The sequence below is a fragment of the Bos indicus x Bos taurus genome, chromosome X (genome assembly GCF_003369695.1).
Source record: "Bos indicus x Bos taurus breed Angus x Brahman F1 hybrid chromosome X, Bos_hybrid_MaternalHap_v2.0, whole genome shotgun sequence".
Lineage (NCBI taxonomy): Eukaryota > Metazoa > Chordata > Mammalia > Artiodactyla > Bovidae > Bos > Bos indicus x Bos taurus.
In genome coordinates this window covers 28,919,174-28,927,872 of record NC_040105.1, presented here as the reverse complement: position 1 = coordinate 28,927,872, position 8,699 = coordinate 28,919,174, and the positions used below count along the sequence as shown (strand labels likewise).

Below are 8,699 nucleotides of genomic sequence, written 5' to 3'. Positions count from 1 at the left end.
TCATACCTCATTTCTTGTTATCACAGAATAATATTCTTTTTTTTTTTTGAGGATTTTTAAGGCTGTGAAAATATTCTGTATGAGATTACAATGATTGCATAAATGTCACTATACACTTGTCCAAACCTATAGAATGTGTAACACCAAGAGTAAAGTCTAAAGTAAACTACAAACTTTGGGTGATTGTGATGTGTCAATGTAGGTTTATCTTTGTTTTAAAAAAATGTACCATTCTGGTGAGTAATGTTGATAATGGAGGAGGCTATGCATATGTGTGAGCAGGAGATATAGGGAAAATGTCTATCTTCCTCTCTATTTTGTTATAAACTTTAAACTTCTCTAAAAATATAAAGTCTTTTTTTAAAAATTCAGCATTTTTAAATGAAAATAATTACTTGTTCCCCCAAATCTACCTTATATATTTTATCAATCTAATAACACTTATAATGAAAGGAATCTAATTTTACTTGATATTGGGAAGTTTTTGTTGTTAACTTTCTTTTTTTTTTTTTTAATTTTTCAGCACTGTATTATTTTTTTTTATTTGATAAATTTAACGCCTTTTATTGCCATACCTCATTTTACTGTGCTTTGCTTTAGTGAGCTTTATAGATACATGTTTTTGTTTTTTAATGACATCCAATCTAGCTATTTTTTCTTTCATGGAGCACGCTTTTAGCACTGTATCTAAAGACTCATTGCCAAACTCAGGGTTACCTAGATTTTCTCTTCTATCATCTCCTAGAAGGTTTATATTTTTGCATTTTATATTTTGGTCTATGATTCATTTTGAGTCAATTTTCATAAAAGATGCAAGGTCAGTGTCTAGATTCATTTTCCTGAATGTGAATCTGCAGCTATTAAGCCCCATTTGTTGAAAAGACTATTCTTTTCCACTGGATTGCTTTTGCTCCTTTGTCAACAATTAGTTGCTTATATTTGTATGGGTCTATTTCTGGGCTCTTTGGTCCATTAAATTGATTTGTCTGTTCTTTCAACAATACCACACGGTCATGATTACTGTGGCTTTAGAGTAAGTCTTGAATTAGAGGATTTTCAGTCTCCCAACTGTTCTTTTAGAGTGTTGAATTGGTTATTCTGGATCTTTTGCCTTTCCATATAAACTTTATGACCAGTTTGTTGGTATCCACAAAGTAAATTTTTGGGATTTTTATTGGAATTGAGTTGAATCTATAGATTACATTAAGGATAACTAACACCTTAACAGTATCAAGTCATCCTGTAGAAGAATATGGAATATCTCTCCATTTATTTAAGACTTTTGATTTCTTTCATCAGTTTTCCTTACATAGACCTTATAAAATTTTATTAGATTTATACCTAAGTATTTTAATTTTTTGCTGCTAACATAAATGATATTATGCTTTTTATTGTTAAATTCCAAATGTGTACTGCTGACATATAGGAAAGTAACAGACTTGGCGCCCTTGCAACAATTGCTTATTAGTTCCAGAAGGGGTTTTGGTTAATTTCTTTGACATTTGTATATGGACAATAATATCACCTGCAAACAAAGAGAGTTTATTCCCTTCTTCTCAATCTGTACACATTTTCCTTACATTTTTATCTTTTTTATTACATTAGATAGGACTTACAGTATAATTTGGATAAAGAGTACTGAGAGGGCACATACCTGCTTCGTTGCCCATCTTAGGGGGGAAAGCATCTATTTATAATTTCTCATCAATAATAATGATGTTAATTGTAGTCATTTTGCAGATTTTTTTTATCAAGTTGAAGAAATTTCCCCTCTTTCTGGTTTACTTAGAGTTTACCATGAAAGGGTATAGTATCTTGCTGAATGCTTTTATTGCATCTATTACTATGATCATATGATTTTTCTTCTTTACCTGTTAATGTAATGGATTACATTAATTGACTTTAAAATTTTGAACTTCCCCTTGGATATCTAGAGCACACACTGAGTTTTGGGGTATAATACTTTTTATATATTGCTGGATTTGATTTCCTAATATTTTGCTGAGGATTTTTAAATCTATGCTTATGAGAGATATCCATTGGTGGTTTTCCTGTCTTGTAATGTCTGTGCCTTGTTTTGGTATTAGATAATGCTGACCCTCATAAAATGCATTAGGAGGTGTTCACTCTGCATCTATTTTTTGGAGCAGACTTTAGAGAATTGGTATCATTTGTTTCTTAAATGTTTGGTGATATTCAATAGTGAAACCATTTGGTATGGAGACACAAAAGACCCCAAATAGCCAAAGAAGTCTTGAAAAAGAAAAACAGAGCTAGAGGAATCAGGTTCCCTGACTTAAGACTATGCTACAAAGCTACAATCATCAAAACAGTATGATACTGGCACAAGAATAGAGATATAGATCAATGGAACAGGATAGAAAACCCAGAAATAAGCCCATGCACTTATGGTCAATTAATTTATGACAAAGGAGTCAGGGCTACACAATGTTGGAAAAACAGTCTCTTCGATGGATGGTGCTGGGAAAACTGGACAGTCACATGTAGAAGAATGAAATTAGATCATTCTTTAACTCCATACACAGAAAGGGGCTCAAAATAGATTAAAGACCTAAATGTTAGACCAGATACTGTAAAACTCTTGGAGGATAACATAGGCAGAACACTCTCTGATATAAATCACAGCAACATCTTTTTTAATCTATCTCCCTGAATAATGGAAATAAAAGCAAAAATAAACAAATGGGAGCTACTTAAACTCAAAAGTTTTTGCACAGCAAAGGAAACAATAAACAAAACAAAAATACAACCCAGAGACTGGGTGAAAATATTTGCAAATGATGTGACTGATAAGGGATTAGTCTCTAAAATTTATGAACAGCTTGTGATATTCAATAGCATCAAAACAAACAACCCACTAAAAAAATGGGCAGACACCTAAATAGACATTTCTCTAAAGAGGACATACAGATGGCCAATAGGCACATGAAAAGATGTTTAACATTGCTAGCTATTGCTGCTGCTGCTAAGTCACTTCAGTTGTGTCCGACTCTGTGCGACCCCATAGATGGCAGCCCACCAGGCTCCCCCGTCCCTGGTATTCTCCAGGCAAGAACACTGGAGTGGGTTGCCATTTCCTTCTCCAATGCATGAAAGTGAAAAGTGAAAGTGAAGTAGCTCAGTCGTGTCCAACCCTCAGCGACCCCATGGACTGCAGCCTACCAGGCTCCTCCATCCATGGGATTTTCCAGGCAAGAGTACTGGAGTGGGGTGCCATTGCCTTCTCCGTTGCTAGCTATTAGAAGAATGCAAATCACAACCACAATGAGATATCACTTCACACCAGTCAGAATGGCTATCATCAAAAAATCCGCAAATAACAAATGCTGGAGAGGGTGTGGAGAAAAGGGAACCCACCTGCACTGTTGGTGGGAATGTAAATTGGTACAGCCACTATGGAGAACAATATGGAGGTTCCTTAAAACACTAAAGTTAGAACTACCATATGACCCTACAATCCCACTCCTGGGCATATATACAGAGAAAAACATGGCCCCAAAAGATACATGCACCCCAATGCTCATTGCAGCACTGTTTACAATGGCCAAGACATGGAAACAACCTAAATGTTCATGGACAGAGGAATGGATAAAGAAAATGTGGTACGTACATACAATGGAATATATCACAGCCATTAAAAAGAATAAAATAAGGCCATTTGCAGCAACATGGATGAACCTAGAGAGTGTCAGACCAAGCGAAGTAAGTTAGATGGAGAAGGAGAAACATCATATGACATCCCTTATATGTGGAATCTAAAAAGAAATGATACAACTGAACTTACTTAAAAAATAGAAAGAGACTCACAGACTTTGGAAACAAACTTATAGTGGCGGGGGGAAGGGATAGTGAAGGACTTTGGGAAGGTCATGTACACACTGCTATATTTAAAATGGATAACCAACAAAAAACTATTGTATAGCACATGGAACTCTGCCCAATATTAAATGCCAGTCTGGATGGCAGGGGGGTTAGGGGGAGGATGGATAAATGTATATGTATGGCTGAGTCCCTTCACTGTTCACCTGAAACTATCACAACGTTGTTAATTGGCTATACCTCAATATAAAATGTTTTTGGTGTTAAATTTTTTTTATTAAAAAAATAGTGAAACCATTTGGGCCTGGTGTTTTATGTTTTGGAATGTTATTAATTACTGATTTCAATTTCTTTAATGGTTATAGATTTACTCAGATTATCTATTACCCCTTGTGTGAGTTTTGGCAGATTTTGTCTTTCAAAGAATTGGTCAATTTCATCTTTTATCAAATTAGCAGTTGTAAAGTTGTTCAAAATATAGTTGACCCTTGAACAACATGGGGGTTAGGGATACTGATTCATTGTGCAATAATAAATTCATGCACAACTTTATAGTAGGCTCTCCACATTCGTGGTAATGCATCCAAGATTCAATCAACTGTAGATCATGTAGTGCTGTTGTATTTATTGGAAAAATTTTTGCATGGTTCAGACCAGTGTCATTAAAGAGTCAACTGTATTTTTTAATTATCAGTTTACTGTCCATGGGATCAATAGTGCTGGTTTTGCTTTCATTTCTGACACCAGTAATTTGTGTCTGCTCTCTTAATTTTCATTGATTTATTTACTTTTACCCTAACCAGGCTTGATTTTAATGGAAGAGCCCTGGTACCTGGAAGCACCTCACCTAGCCTCTCAGTGGAGTGGGAAGGGGCAGGGAATTGGAACTCAGAGGCTCACATCTTAGACAAGGGCTGATGGTAAGCCTAGGGAGAAGCTACATGGCCGTGGAGAGTCCCTTCGTGCAGGTTTTCAGCCATGAACATGCCCCTGGCCCTGCGCAGGATGGAGACATTGGCAGCATCACAGAGGTACTCCTTGGATGGGATCTCCAGTATGGCTGGAATGCAGTGCCAGAGGGCATCAAGTGCGTGCCTGCACCATTTCTGCAATGTACTGGTTGATAAGGATGCTGCTGATGTCATCCTGGTTTAGAAACTGCCGGAATGTGTCTTCAGTTTCACTGATGGTAGTATCTTTCTCCATCACCAGGAAATTTGGGTGGTGGTTCTTGTTAAGCACCCCTATGCCACCCAGTAGGAAGCCAGTCATGGTGTCCTCGTCTCCCATCACTGCCATTAGCTTCCCCCTCACCGCCATCTTCACAGTCAGCAATACTTTAAACATTTTACCTTATTCTCTTTTTGTTTGGATGGTTTCTGAAGGTAAGTCCAGTTGAATTGTTCTTATTCCTCTATAGGTAAGGCATTATTTTCTCTGGCTTCTTTCAAGATTTTCTTTTTATCTTTGATTTTTTGCAGTTTGAATATGATATGCTTACATATCGATTTTGGGGGGTATTTATCCTGTTTGTTGTGCTCTGAGCTTCCTGGATCTGTGGATTGGTGTCTGTCTTTTATTTTTTGAAAATTCTCAGCTTTTAAAACTTCAAATATTTCTTCTGTTCCTTTCTCTCTTTCTGCTCCTTTCAGTATTGATATTACACACATGATATTACCCTTTTTGTAACTGTCCCACAGTCCTTGAACATTCTGCTCAGTCTTTTTCATTCGTTTCTGTTTGTTTCTCAGTTTTGAAAGTTTCTATTGATATATCCTTAAGTTAACTTATTCTTTTCTTTATGAATCCATCAAATACATTCATCATTTCTGTTACAGTGTTTTTGATTTCTAGCATTTTCTTTTGATTCTTTCTTAAAGTTCCATCTTCTTACCTTCCCTATCTTTTCTTGCATTTGTCTACTGTTCCTTTGGGAACACTTAGCATATTAATCATAGTTATTTTAAATTCTCAGTCTGATAATTCCAAACTCTCTGCCATATCTGAGTCTGGTTCTGATGCTTCCTTTGTTCACTCAGATTGTGCTTTTTGTCTTTTTGTATGACTTGTGATTTTTAAAAATTGAAAGCCAAACATGATGTATTGGGTAAAAGGATCTGAGGGAGTGTGAGGTTTAAATTTATCTGACTAGGAAGGAGTAGGCTGTGTACACTTTTTGCTGTAATTGTGATGTCAGAGGCTAAAATTTCCTCTAGTGTTATGGCTTTTTCTCTCTTTGTCTCTCCAGTTTGGAGGGCAGGAGTTTGCCAAGGAGCTCCATTCTCTGTTGAATACAAGAATTGTTGATTTTTTCCTTGAGAACAGTTGTTTTCTTGTTGTGAGTACTTCTAAGCTCTTTATATGTCAGACCTAAAACTGGAAGTCAGAAACATCTCTTAAGAGCAGATTTTCTATTCTGACTTAACAAGTGGATTTCAGTTGCAACCTTTTTAGGTGGGAGGGGACTTGGCCTTAAATTTTCAATTTAATTCCTACTTTCTATATTCTCCAATGTATTGTTGATTGTAGGTTTTGGCTTGCTGCTGTTGAGCTCTAGATTGCCAATGGCACATGTTAATTTTTGAAGAACATATTTTGACTTTTAAGCCATGATAAATTATTCTGAAATTTCACTCCCCAAAGTCCCCCAGTATTTGGCAGCATCAACTACCTCAGCATTGGAGACAAATGACTGAGCCTCTGAATTTCCAATCAGCTTTTTAGTTCCTTTGGTCTTAATCATGACCATATATCCAAGATTTATTTAATGAAGGTCTGAAAGCTCTTGCTTCTATTTGAAATTGCAATATCCAGGCATTTGGGATATTTGGGGCTTCCCTGATGGGTCAGCAGGTAAAGAATCCACCTGCAATGCAGGAAACATTGGAGATGTAGGTTCAATCCCTGAATCAGGAAGATCCCCTGGAGGAGGAAATGGCAACCCACTCCAGTATTCTTGCCTAGGAGACCCCATGGACAGAGACACCAGGTGGGCTACAGTCCATGGGGTTGCAGAGAGTCAGACAGGACTGGAGCAACTTAGCACACAGGCATTTGGGATAGAATGGGAAATCATTTTTTAGCCTGGTTTGCTCTATTCTGTTGTGTTGGTAAATAATTTCTGCCTCATGGTAAGAGGTCTTTGTTGTTGAATGAATTGTGTGCCCCTAAAGTCATATGTTGACTTTAGTCAAGATGGAGTCATAAGCACTACAACCCCCCACCCCCCCACCCCCTGCCATGAGACTATATTGGAGATAAGGCCCTTAAGGAGGTGAGAGAGGTCAAATTAGGTCATCAGGATGGAGCTCTAATCTGATAGAACAGGTGACTTTATAAGAAAGGAAGAAACTCTAGAGATTCACTTCATCTCATCTCATCCCATACCCCTATCCACCCCACCAGCAAGAAGATGGCCTTCTGCAAGACAGAAAGAGCCCTCATTAGACACCAAACCTGACAGAACTTCGATCATGGACATCCCAGCCTCCAAAAACTGTGAGAAAATAAATATCTGTTGTTTAAGTCACCCAGTACATGGCCCTAGAAGACCAAGACAGTCCTTTGTTGACTAATGTAACTGAGTTTCCTGAGAAGTTTCAGCTTGGTGGAATCTGAAAATAAAGTGGCTGTAGTGTTGCCAGTTACTGTACTGTCTTCTCTAGGGGATTGTTGAATCTCCCTTTCCAGTACAGCAATATGATCTCATGAAGATTCCCTAGTTTTGTGGCCACTATGGGGTGTTAAAATTTGGTTTGAATTAAAGCATTAACTTCCAAGTTTTAAAAAAAAATCTCATCTCCTTTCCTTATCTTCAGGTGAGGCTTGAGTGGTGGTCCTGACTATGGGGTTTGAGATGAAAGGTGTTGGCAGGGTCTGGCTCTGAGACACCTCCTTCCTTTTTTAAAAAAAGAATTATTTTTGGTCACACCATGCCACATGTGGGATCTTAGTTCCCTGATCAGGGATCAAACCTGGATCCCCTGCATTGAAACCATTGCATTTTAACCACTGGACCACCAGGGAAGTCCCCTTCCTCTTTCTTTAAAGCTTAATCCTCATTGTGGCTATTCCAGCTTCTCTCATGTTGACAGGCTGAAGATGCCTTCTGTGCAACAATGCCTAAATACTGATCTGCTTGTTGGACATATATCAAGGTTCTTCATGAGTCTCCAAGAAGCCCTACTCTTCTGCTGCTCTCTGACAGAAGAGCATCCCATGTAGCAGAACATCCTATCGCCTCTTGTTGCTAAGGTGCCTCATCTGATAGCCAGCCTCCTTGATTGGGCTATTAGCAAAATTGCTCTAGCCAGGTAATCCTGGCCATGACCACTGGAAATTCCTACATTTCCCCATGCCAAAAGGGGTGGGGGGGAATTCAGGCCGCTCTATTGCCTCCCTGTCTCTTCAGCCATCGATTTGTGCTTAACCCTCTTCTTCTTTCTAACATAAGCACACAAATGAAACTCTACACTATGTTTAAGATTTTAATCTATATTCAAAGAAATCTTTAGGAATAATGAAGACTCCTTAAAATGGAGACCAATTAATGACCTGGTGTAATCATTTTTGTAAATATTACCTTATCCTCTAATTCTTAAATTGTTATTCAACATCCACAGGATAAATCTTTTGCTTCATTCAATAAATATTTTCTGAGCACCCAAGGTGCACAAGGCACATAAATAAAAATGTCCAAGACTGTTCCTACCTTCAAGATATTTAAGGAGAGGTTTCCTTGGTAGCTCAGTGGTGAAGAATCTGCCTGCCAGTGCAGGAGACACAGGTTCAATCCCAGGTCCAGGAGGATCTCACATGCCACTGAGCAGCTAAGTCTGTGGGCCACAAATATGGAGCCT

At 37.8% G+C, this 8,699-nt stretch overlaps 1 pseudogene; it reads right to left on the bottom strand.

Annotated features, from left to right (window-relative positions):
• Positions 1 to 4,766: 4,766 nt before the first annotated feature.
• Positions 4,767 to 5,160, bottom strand: LOC113887989 (annotated as a pseudogene).
• Between the last annotated feature and the right edge of the window lie 3,539 nt (positions 5,161 to 8,699).